Genomic DNA, 12,533 nt, shown 5'->3' with positions numbered 1-12,533 from the left:
TTTTTTTTCTTTATTACAGGCTTGGTACAGTGAACAAAAAAACAACAAAAAATAACCCATGCTTCAACACATCATAATGATAAAAAACCTCCCGCTGCTATGGGTAACACGTGTTAAAAGCGTTTCAGGTTAACTAGTTTATCCAAGGTGTTAGCCCAGTCAGGTTGCTCGTCTTGCATTTTCATTACATCTCTGATATAAGCAATGCTTTCAATACAGTATTCCCTTGCCCATCGTGCATCCGGGTCTGCATGTCGCACGGCCATACGAGGTTTCCAGAGACTGTGCAGGCTCAAGGCCATAAACATGTCAAGTGGCATGCCTCCATCTTTACGTGTATGAAGGAAACGTATTCCATGATACCGGCAGTTCTTTCTTTAGTGTCCGCTGGAGAATGTCCCAGTGGAACACTGCGTCAGAACAGTCCAAGAATATGTGTTCTATGGTCTCAAGTTTACCGCAATGTCGACAATTTACTGACCCCGCTACAAATATTCCTTTCTCCCGCAGCCAAGGACTGACGGGTAGCGTTTCGGTATGTAATTGAAAAAAGAAGCTTTTGACTGTTGACTTCACAGGCATTTGTTTAACTCTCCTTAACACGACTTTCTTCGACCCTGCACGGTATAAAGAGCGATAAATAGGTACCGGTAATGCCACATCGATCACATCCTTGTACAGTTTTGCAGTTTCTTTCTAGGTACCAGAGCAAGGTTCGTAGGAAAACTTCGCCTTCAGAAACTAAAAGGCCATAAGGGCCTCCTGCCAGTAGCCTCGTGGGGCTCTTGGCTTTAGTGCACTGGAAGACACAAGAAAATCTGGCAAATAATTGACCAACCTCGTCTGCATAACTGTTCGTAGAAAAGGGTCTGTCTGATCCCTTAGGAAAATAAACCTAGAGACAACCTGACTAAGAAATAGGTGCACCAGTCCGAGACCTCCTTTTTTAACGAAAATAAAGAGATTCGTACGACTCATGCGCTCCCATTCTGAGGCCAAATAAACACAGCAAAAACCCTGTGAATTTTTCGCACGTTGACCCTTGACATGCACAACACCTGAAGCACATACCATATTTTAGCCACCAAAAATACATTACAGGCAGAAGCGCGCGAAAATATTGACATATCATGACCCCCCAATTTTGGTGTTTCACTCCGGGCTCTCTCAGTTTCCTCAAACCAGAACTCCGTCGGTTTCTGGTACCATTGTAATGGCACACCAAGGTATCTAAAGGGGGGGGAGGGGGAAGCTGTTCCAGTAGACGTTCGCAAATTCCTCTGGCGTGCCCTCCCAGCCTCCATGCCAAGTGCCTATGCACTTGCTCCAATTGATAGCGCTTCCCGTCTGCTCACAACATTCCGTCGTTACTCGGACCTTCTCTGACGATCTCTTTGTCACAGCACACGACCGAAGCATAGCAAAGAACCTTTACCTCACTTGCGTGCAGCGTAAAACCTCTTATCTGATTACTATTTAACATTTCAGACAAAATAGTTCCAGGTAAATACCGAACAGCAGGGAACTTAAAGAACACCCCTGCTTCACACCCGACGCAACCTCAAAGCTTCCGCTAACGTTTTTATTTACCATCAGGCTCGTGAAGCTGTTTGTGTAACTCATCTTAACCCCCTCTAAAGTAATCGAGCCGACATTCACCTACTCGAGTACTGCAAAAAGGATATCGTGTGTTACACGATCAAAGGCCTTAGCCAGATCTAACTGCAAGATGGCAACTCGTCCTTCACACGAATCAACGGTTTCTAAAAGACTCCGAAACACGTGGAGGTTTGTCGTTATTGAGCGACCTTTTATGCCGCAGGTTTGGTATTGGCCAAAAAGAGACTGAATAACGCATTGTAAACGTTTTGCCAGAACCTTCATAAATACTTCATACACTACATTTGCAAGCATAATTGGTCTATATGCATCGGCGGATAACAATTTTGTTTCATCATCTGTTTTGGGGATAAGGATTACATGTGTTCTACCGAAGGACGGGGGCAACGCCTTTTCCTTATACGCGAGCCATTATAACGTTGCAAAGAGCCTCTGCAAGTTCACATTTAAACGCTTTGTAAAAAGCAGCGCTGAGGCCATCAGGCCCAGGCGCTTTTCCTCAACTTAGCTCATCTATGGCCTGTTCTATTTCCGGAACAATGATGGAGCCTCCAAGTTTGCTTTAACTTCTTCGGCCACCTTCGGCGCGAGTGGTAAAAACTGCTCCTTAAATCCATCTTTCTATGGCTGACGTTGGCCCAGGACATGTCTATAATGCTCCACAAATGCACGTCCAGTCTTTTGTTTATCTCGAGTGACAGCACTTGCGTATGAAATCGCCACTATATTGTTCTTCGCTGCGCATCGCTTTTAATCTCCGAGTGCGCGTTTCGTGGGCGTTTCGCCTAACCACAATCTTTCAGCCCGGGCGAGTATTACCACTCCTTTATATCTTTCTGTTTCAAGCACCTGGAGTTGTGTCTTTACCTCTTTAATACTGTGTGTGGTTTCCTGGCTGTAGGCTGTCTGCAAACAACAAATAGTTCACCTGAAATTTCAGTTCTTTCTATTTGTTTCTTTCTTTAACTTTTATTCCGCAAGACCTTTCAATTGCTGCGATTTTGACCTTTCTTTAAAGCACTCCCATGATAAGATGACATTTTCGGGCTTCCCCTAGAGAATGTTCTTAATCTTGTCGTTTACTTTGCCGACAAACGCCTCGTTCTGCAGAAGTTTCGTATTTAACTTCCTCTGATCCCACTGAAACCTTCCCGCTCTTGGCTGAGATCCAATGTCAAACATTTACCAGACTGTGGTCACTAAACGCACCATGTTCCACTTGGTAATTTCTACACAATATAAGCAGCTCTGTATCTACATATGCGCGATCTAGATATGAGCATGACTTTCACCCTGGAAGTGAGTGAACTGCGTAGGTTTATATTTCGCTACTAGGAGCGCCACGTTTTCCAAACTGCGTTCATTAACAATTTTTGTTTAGTAGAAGCGCACTTGCGTCATGCTCAGATATTTACCAACCCTATCGCAAGGACAACATACGCAATTAAAGTCGCCTAACATAACAGCATGTCTCTCACTGTTGAGGTACCGGTCAAGGCGATCAAAAAAATGACAGCATCTCCACTCCGTGGATGATGGCGAGGGTGCGGAGTACGGGGACTCGAAGTGACATCCAAGTTGCGCCCCGACCGTCATTCGACGTGAGCCGTGAGTTGCACCTTGATTATTCCCTAAATGAAACTGCAACTCACGGCTCAAATCGAATTTCGCTTGAAGAGGTGTGCGCAAGGATGGACGCCGACGGACATTGTGCGGTCCTGAGGTACTCCGAACGTAAAACGTTTTAGATGCGACTGCATCTCATTCACTCGCCTTGTCCCTCCATACGGCGTTGTTGTTGTCCGTCGACACCCCTCCCCCATTCTCCTCGCCGCGCGAGCTGCGCTCTCCGCCACTCACCCCCTCTCCTCTCCGATAGCGAACACTCTCTCGCGAGGGGCATTGGATTGGATTCGATTGGTTGGCTTGGCTTGGCTTGGCTTGGATTGGATTGGATTAAAGTGGATTGTGTTGGATTGTGTTGCGTCATAGCCGCGCCACGTTGCGTCATAGCCGCGGCAGGGGGTTCACGGCACGTTTCACGCGATGGGAGTATCAACCTAACGGAAACAACAACGGAACCCTCTATGCGTCGCATTTACACAGGGGTTCCCGCGAGGGGAGGTGGGAGAAATGTTTCGTTCACTTTGCTTGTTAGGCTCATAAACACAGATAACATGCCATTCAGTACCTGAAAAGTAAAAGTCACGTAGAAGCATGCGCCCAGTTTCACCGTAATCACTTCATCAACAAAAATGCCGATACTATTCCGCAGAAAAAGTACACATCCCACCGATGTACTTAAAGAATGGGAGACACAAACACTATAACGCTCCCGGAAAGGTTGCACCGTGCGATTCATTTGTTCCTCACTTTCTATTTTTGTCTCCTGAACAGCAATGATATCCTGGTTCTTTCCCATGAATAGGCGCGAAAGCTGGTACTGTTTTTTCTTCGAGGCCAGCCGTCTTACGCTAATCGTGCTTAGGCGTAAGTTTGCTGTTAAATTTAGCGCCATCAGGAGGAAATGAATAACATGATGCTTACACTTTGTATCAGCGGTCACCGAGAGTCTCACAGTTTCTTGGAGCCAAGGGCGCCGTTCCCATCAGAGGCATCTTTGTAAACATGGACGACACGACCACTCGGTACTGTCCGCACAATCCACGTATCTACGGCGGTGATTTGTCACTAGCTTTCCGATCCTTCTGATTGTTGGGCTTTAGTTTCAAGGTTGCTCGGCGTAGCACGGCTTTCTTTGGCGGCGCGGCGGTAACCTTAGCGGCTCTGCACCCATTGCAATTGCCTCTACTTCCTTTTCATTGCCGTCGCCGATTTGCCGTGGCCGTTTTGCAAGCACAGCACCGGACGAGTTGTCTTCAACAGCTCCTGGCACCTCCATCTCCTCGGCAATGCCATCGGATACCTTGCTGGCTTCCTCATTTGCAGCAGAAGATACAGCAGAGGGTAACTCTTCGTCAACCGGTGCGGTCGCGTCACTTTGTGCGATATCTTCTTTAGCCTCAGAGGGAGCAGTTGGCTCAGGTTCTAACGAGGGCCCAGCAGCTCCTTTGCTCGCGGCCTCCTCTGCGTCAGCCTCATCCATGAGGTGTTCGGACTTGTCCGCGAACCCAGTAGGACAAGCAACTGTGGCGTACGTCTTGAAGCATTCGTTGTCTGGATGACCGAAGCGCCGACAACGTGAGCAACGCGGGACGCGGCAATCGCGCCTGTGGCAACGCAGGCAAAGCGGCGCCCTGCCCGGAACCACCACAAGCGTCAATTCCCCGCCCACACGTAGCTGGTGCGGTAAATCGTCCGGCATGACGCCAGCCTTTAGTAGAATAGTCGCATGCCACGTCAATGAGCCCTTTTCAACGCAACGTGGCCCCCGCCAACGCTCTCTAGAGACGTCGGTCATCCTTTAATACCGAGCAAACGCCGAACGCACTTCGTCATCCGGGACGCCGTGCAGCAACCAGTGCAGCTTCAGACGAAGGTCCTTATTATTCGGATCAATGACGAGGCACTTTCTCTCCTTCACCTTCACGTCTCCGACGGCCGGCATCTTCTTCACAGCGTCCGCGCTGCTGAAGGTGACGTGCGGCCCACACGTGATTCATTTGGTACGCCCCCCGAGCAATAACTTCTGGGAGCAGCGGCAAACGCGTGAGCGCGTCTCGAAAATCTTCTACACGGTACGGCCTGGCACGCATATCACCGTGTAAAAAGACTCTGTTAGTCACATATTTTCCTGATGGCAGTTGTGGAAGACTCACTTGATAATCTTGGGGCCCAATTCTCTAAAACGACGGGGCGTCGCTTTGAAACGACGGGGTAGCGCCAGGCAAATGCATGTGTTCTGGGGTTGGGGCCGTCGCTCTAACAAAGCAGCGCAAGGAGCGTGAGCCGCAGAAAAGCACTGTGGCAAGGGCGCGAAGCGACACCCACTGCCCCCCATAGTTTCACTTGTCGCTTCGCGCCCTTGCCACAGTGCTTTTCTGCGGCTCACGCTCCTTGCGCTGCTTTGTTAAAGCGACGGCCCAAACCCCAGAACACATGTATTTGCATGGCGCTACCCCGTCGTTTCAAAGCGACGCCCGTTTTTTAGAGAATTTGGCCCTTGGTTATCGTTTCTGGCGTCAAAAAAACCTGTTGCCTCGGCCAGACTGGGCCGCTGTCACCGCTCCGACTAAGCTCATTAGTCATGATCCCGCGTCCGCGCTCTTCGGTGGCAGGAAGTCGATGAAAGGTAATAGAAGTGGATACCGTTCCTCGTCTGATCTTGTTGTTGTTATTGTTGAAAACGTTTATTAAGAAAAGAGGGGAAGGGAGTTCGGTTAAAAAGTGGAGCACTGGGTGGCCATCCTATTCCGGTAGGCCGCGGGCTGGGGCTGCAGTCTTCGCCCGGAGAATCAGGGCTTCCTGTTCTTTGAGCTGGCTGCAGCGCAGCGCGCGCTCCCAATGCTCAGGAGAGGGGGACAGAGGGGTGGGGAGGGGGGATTGAACGGACATATCGCACAACCCCAAAAGGATTGGTGGAAAGGCTGGCGTGAAAGTTGTCGTGTCGGACTCTGATAAACTGTCTATGCTCTGCAGCCAAACGTGCCCTGTCAGGAAGGAAAAAACAGATGCCTCGTTAATCACCAAAACCCCTACGTGCGCTGCACGGAAGGGGTGGTCTAACTAAAGTTTGGGTTTGGGCTAGTTAGTTCATATTTAAAGTGGGAAACAGCGCTTTAAACGAGGACAGCGAAGAAGAAGATACAGACACTAGCGCTGACTATCAACTGGGCAATATTTTATTGCTTGCGGAAATATAAAGGAAGAATACAATGACGTCACATGCGTGAAAAATAAAAATAAAAAACACAAACAAACTACAGGCGCATCTGCTATGCCAAGATAACTCAAAATTACATGTTCAAGTACACAAGTTCTTTCTTATACAGAGCTACGGAAGGGGTGCTCACGCATTCTTCGCCACGCTGGGCGATCTGCCACGCCTCGTAGATTTCGCGTGCGCGTGTGTCGCGGAACCTCTTGAGTACCTTAGTTTCTTCCAAACGCGGGGAGCACTTACAGGCCTTGCAGGCCTTGCAGTGCGTTGCCAAGTTGCTTCCTGTGCAGGTTTTAAGGAGTACCCATGCTCCCTTAGGCGCTCGTTCAGGCAACGCCCGGTCTGCCCCACATACACACGACCACATGCTAGGGGCACCTCGTACACGACGCTGTCGCGGCAAGCCACGAAGCGCTTCGCTTGCTTTGTCATGCATCGCACATTTTTGCGCCCTGGCGAGTTCACCTTAGCACACAAACTTCCAAGTTTTCTCTGGGCCGAGAACACTGTCCGCACACCTGCTTTTTCAGCGACCTTTTTGATCCGGTGGGATACCTTGTGGATGCACGGTATGATGCTTAGGGGCTTTTTCCGCTTGCCTTCTTGGGTCTCGTGGGTCGAGCGGACTTTTTTCAGGAGCGCTTCAGCAATTCCAAGGACCAAGGCCTGTGGGTAGCCTGCCGACCGCAACCGCTCCACTTGCGTGTCCAGGCTGCACTCCATTCCGTGAGGACACGACCGAACCAAAGCGTTCAACAGTGCGGAGTGGGCGATTCCACGCTTCGTAAGCTTGGAATGGGCCGAGGAATATGAGGATTTCCTTGTCCTTTTTGAGGCTGCGCAAAATACTACGTTCGAGCGCGTGGATGATCTTTTTAGTGTGTTTGTGTCTGCCCTCAAACCCCTGGAGCTCACCAAGGAGGTTCCCAAAGAAGGCTCTATGCGTTTTCTTGACCTGATACTGTCGTGCCAATTTCGTCACATATGCTGGAGGTACGCCCCTAGAAGCAAAAAAGGGGTGCTGCCATATTCCTCGGCCCATTCCAAGCTTACGAAGCGTGGAATCGCCCACTCCGCACTGTTGAACGCTTTGGTTCGGTCGTGTCCTCACGGAATGGAGTGCAGCCTGGACACGCAAGTGGAGCGGTTGCGGTCGGCAGGCTACCCACAGGCCTTGGTCCTTGGAATTGCTGAAGCGCTCCTGAAAAAAATCCGCTCGACCCACGAGACCCAAGAAGGCAAGCGGAAAAAGCCCCTAAGCGTCATACCGTGCATCCACAAGGTATCCCACCGGATCAAAAAGGTCGCTGAAAAAGCAGGTGTGCGGACAGTGTTCTCGGCCCAGAGAAAACTTGGAAGTTTGTGTGCTAAGGTGAACTCGCCAGGGCGCAAAAATGTGCGATGCATGACAAAGCAAGCGAAGCGCTTCGTGGCTTGCCGCGACAGCGTCGTGTACGAGGTGCCCCTAGCATGTGGTCGTGTGTATGTGGGGCAGACCGGGCGTTGCCTGAACGAGCGCCTAAGGGAGCATGCGTACTCCCTTAAAACCTGCACAGGAAGCAACTTGGCAACGCACTGCAAGGCCTGCAAGGCCTGTAAGTGCTCCCCGCGTTTGGAAGAAACTAAGGTACTCAAGAGGTTCCGCGACACACGCGCACGCGAAATCTACGAGGCGTGGCAGATCGCCCAGCGTGGCGAAGAATGCGTGAGCACCCCTTCCGTAGCTCTGTATAAGAAAGAACTTGTGTACTTGAACATGTAATTTTGAGTTATCTTGGCATAGCAGATGCGCCTGTAGTTTGTTTGTGTTTTTTTATTTTTCTTTTTCACGCATGTGACGTCATTGTATTCTTCCTTTATATTTCCGCAAGCAATAAAATATTGCCCAGTTGATAGTCAGCGCTAGTGTTTGTATCTTCTTCTTCGCTGTCCTCGTTTAAAGCGCTGTTTCCCACTTAAAAAAAAAAAAGGTGGTCTATAATTTTCCGCTTACTTGCAAAAAAGCATACGTTGGGCAGACTGGACGGTGCCCCACCACTCGCCCATGGGAACATCGCTACAAGGTACGGAAAGGCAAAGATTGCAATTTGGGTATTCATTGCCAAAAGTGCAACAAGTGCGAGCCTAAGTACGATGTGTGCCCCGTCATTTTTCGAAACGCGAGTCAGCGCACGTGAGAGATTGTTGAGGCCGCGGAAATGTAGCGGATAGGTGACTGCTTCAGTTCGACGCCCCTATCTTTGAGTTCAAAAGAGCTGGCCTTCTTGGATACACATTTATCAAAAGTGCGTGCCTGACGAGAGCGGGGGGGGATGTGCAGTGATGTGATAAACTTCATAGTCATTTGAGCATGTTGTGATTCTTTTATATTTACATGTCCCGTGGTTGTTATTAAAATTCAATTGTAAGTAGCGTTTGTCCTTATATCCCTCGTCCTGTGTTTTCTTTACTGCGTTCAACAAAGTTATAATAGACGGACATGTTCAAAGTAGGTGGCTGGTGGTGTTGGGAGAGTTGCAGTATGCACAGTTGAATGGGTAGAGGGTGGGGGAGGCATAGTGAAGGCGAGTGTGATTGTGCTACGTCTGTGTTGGTAGGCGGCGCCATATGCGGGCGTCGGTGGTTGTGAGGGAGCGGGGGGGATAGTGTCGTCGGGAGTTCCGGTAGTGGGCTAAGATGTCGGAGTATGTTGGGGGCAGGGGGTGGAGGGTTCGCTTTTCGTGGGCCGGTACGTCGTTGGTCTCTTCTGGGAATGCCCCATAAGTGAGTTCGCGAACGGTGGCGCGTGCCACCTCGTTCCCAGGAAGAGATGTGTGGCCAGGGATCCACACTATACGGGGCGTTGGGAGCGATGGTCGGCGTGCTAGGATGTTGGAGCTGATAGGAGTGATGCGTCCCGTGGCGTCGCGGCGGCAAGCGGACTGGGAGTCGGTCAGCTCTGTGATGTCCGATGAATGTGCGTTGGTGATGGCCAAAGCTTGCATCCTCCTCTGCGGAATCAATGGATGTGGTCGGTATTGTGGCAGAAGCTGTGATGACGTTGGTTGAGTGAATTACTGCTGTGGCATGGGCCGGGTATGTGCGGTATGGGGCTGCGTCAGTGTAGTAGGTATCAGGATCGGCGCCGTACTTTTTGAGGAGTAGGCGTGCGCGATGTTGGCAGCGACCTACGTTGTAAATGGGGTGCATATGTCTGAGTAGTGGAAGGATGTGAATGGCATCTCGGGGTGTCGAGAGGCTGCAGAAGGTTTCGGGGGTTGGAGCCGTAGGGCGGCCCAGGCGTTTAAGGAGGTGTCGTCCAGTAGCTGTAATTTGAAGTCGTTGAAGCTGGCTGGTAGTGTGGGCTTCAGTCAGTTCCTACAGGGTACTGTGGAGCCCAAGCTGAAGAAGACTATCTGTAGATGTGTAGGCCGGTAGGCCTAGCGCTGACTTGTATGCTTTGCGCATGAGGATGTCGATCTTTGCTGATTCTTGTCGTTTCAATGCCAGGTAGTGTGCTCCGTAAGTGATGCGACTGGGGAGCATGGCTTGGAGTATGCGACATGTGTCTGCCTCTTTGAGGTCGTGGCGGCGAGAGCATACCCGTCGTATTTGGTGTGTGAGTTGAGCCACCGTTTTCTGCGGGCGTGGGAGGAATGCTGCCCCCCATCCATCGTGGTGATATTGTACTCCGAGGATGCGTAGGGTGGGTACTGTAGGGACTGGTTGGCCATCGATTGATATTTGGGGACTGGTGTTGGCTGTAGGGGGCGGCCCCGCGTTCTACTTCTGAGTATTAGGAGGGCCGATTTGGCTGGTGCGCAGTGAAGTCCACATGTGCGGAGATATGAAGTGACGGTATCAGTAGCTTGCTGAAGACTGTCTTGTTGAAGGCCCGGGAACCTTTGTTGGTCCAAATTGTAATATCGTCCGCATAGAGTGCGTGGGAGATATCCGGAATGTTTGAGAGCAGTGGCGGGAGTCCGGCCATTGCAATATTAAATAGCCGGGGCGAGATGACTGACCCCTGTGGTGTTCCTTGGGTGGGTGTGCTGACGCGATCGGACCGATGGGGGCCGATGCTTATTGTGGCCGTAAGACCGGTTAGGAATGCGCGGACGTAGTTATAAGTGGACTGGACGCAGCCTGTAGTTTGTAGTTGATCCGGAATTGCGCTGTGGGACACGTTGTCGAACTCTCCTTTGATGTCCAACGTCAATATAGTGCTTGGGTGCGTCTTGATGAGCTTATCGATAATATCATCCTTCAGTTGTAGGTGAATATCTTGTGCTGATAGATGCGCCCGAAAGCCAAACATGGTGTGCGGGAGCTGTTCTGTATTGTTGAGGTGGGCAGTTAGGCGGCGTGTGACAAGGTGCTCTAGTAGTTTGCCCGTGCACGATGTTAGAAAGATCGGGCGTAGGTTGTCTGGGTTAACGGGCTTGCTTGGCTTGGGAGGTAGGCTGATGTCGGCATGGTGCCAATGTGGGGGTAGCGTGCCATTGGCCCAGTGGTGATTGTAATATTCAAAGAGGGCGTCAATGTGTTCTTCGTCCAAATTGCCAAGGAGTTTGTAGGTGATGCGGTCGTGGCCCGGGGCCGTGTTGCGAGTGAGGCTGGATAGGGCCCGTAGAAGTTCGGTGCGGGTGAAAGGGGCGTCCAGGGCCTCGTTCGGGGTTCCCCTGTAATCCGGGTGCGGCGAAGGTGTTGTAGCCGTTGCGAAGAGTCGGTTTCGTAGCGAGGCCACTAGGCTGTCGGGGGGTTGGGGATTGTTATGAATGAGTCAGGAGATTGTTTGGTTAGTGGCTGTTTTGGAGGTGGTGGTGCCCATAAGACCTCGGCAACCCGCCAGCGTGGCAGGCGAGTATTCTACCAGTGAACCACCGCGCCGATTAAGGGTATAGAAGGGGATACCGTTCCTCGTATGATCTTGAAACGAGTTATTTTAATTATCTCGCCGCTGGTGTGAGCGCACTCTCCGCCACTGCTCGCCGGAGGCTACTTTGACGAATATTTCACCGAATATCCTGGCACATGTATGATGGGCACCATAAACATATCTTTTTACGAGTACAGATTCCTGGGCAAGTTGGTGTGGCGATTTTGACGAATTCATAGCGCGAAGAACGAGGACAAGAAAGAGGACACACAACACAGCGCTGTGTCTTGTGTGTGCTCTTTCTTGTCTTCGTTCTTGCCGCTGGGAATTGGTCAGTATCTTTTTAACCAACAAAGAGAGCGTGAGGTGGTTTTTGTTTTCTTCCCCTTCCCCTTTGCAGTGATGTAGTTAAGGCATCCTATACTTGGGTATTACGAATATTTGAACAAAAAAAGCGCACTGCGTCGGCCGGGAATCGAACCCGGGCCACCCGCGTGGCAGGCGAGTATTCTACCACTGAACCACCGACGCCGACGATAGATCGGCGAAAACCGGTGCCTCGCATTGCCCGTTCCACAACTTCCGTCTGTAACTAGGTCGCCGGTCTTCTCAGCACCATTGAAACGCTCTTACGCGGAAGATGTTCAGTCGGCACGCTGCACAGGAAAGTTTTTAGAAACTTAGGTCTGCTGACGTGCTTTCAATGTGAAATCAGCGATCATCAAATACTTCCTTACAGCTACATCATGTTTGGGTAGCCGGAAAGTAGTGACCTTTTACTAAAAAAAACAAAAAAAAATCAAGCAATCGCCATTACGCAGCTCTAGGAAAGCTTACAATCCAGTAATGCTGCGGGCGTCTAGTTTGGCCGGTAGTGTTAATTTCTTGATTTAGAGGGCAGCGTCAGCTTGACTCACACAATTGCGTCTCAATTTCGGGATACACCTTGCATGGCATCATTCTTAGTACTTGCCACTAATCCAATGTTTTCCTCCTTCTGGCTTACCTGAGTACGCGGAATGATGAGAAAGGCCAAAATAACACACATGAGGGCTTACTGCAGCCATTCCGTTGCCCATGACAAATTGCAAGACATCAGTAAGAATTGGACAACAGGGACTTATCGGTACACATGTTGATCAAAGGAATGAACACACCTCTTTCAAGAGAGGCAATACTGTGCCATCCGGAGCGGGAAGGGAATGCGCGTGTGCG

At 50.5% G+C, this 12,533-nt stretch overlaps 1 non-coding gene across 1 annotated transcript; it reads right to left on the bottom strand.

The window, feature by feature from the left end:
• Positions 1 to 11,778: 11,778 nt before the first annotated feature.
• Trnag-gcc (transfer RNA glycine (anticodon GCC)) lies at positions 11,779 to 11,849 on the bottom strand. The gene has a single exon. It is a non-coding gene; the product is annotated as a tRNA-Gly (tRNA).
• Positions 11,850 to 12,533: the final 684 nt, after the last annotated feature.

The sequence above is a fragment of the Haemaphysalis longicornis genome, unplaced genomic scaffold, assembly GCF_048455015.1.
Source record: "Haemaphysalis longicornis isolate Haplotype H1 unplaced genomic scaffold, Haemaphysalis longicornis Haplotype H1 scaffold_3, whole genome shotgun sequence".
In the NCBI taxonomy this organism is placed as follows: domain Eukaryota; kingdom Metazoa; phylum Arthropoda; class Arachnida; order Ixodida; family Ixodidae; genus Haemaphysalis; species Haemaphysalis longicornis.
This window is presented reverse-complemented; position numbering and strand designations above follow the sequence as displayed.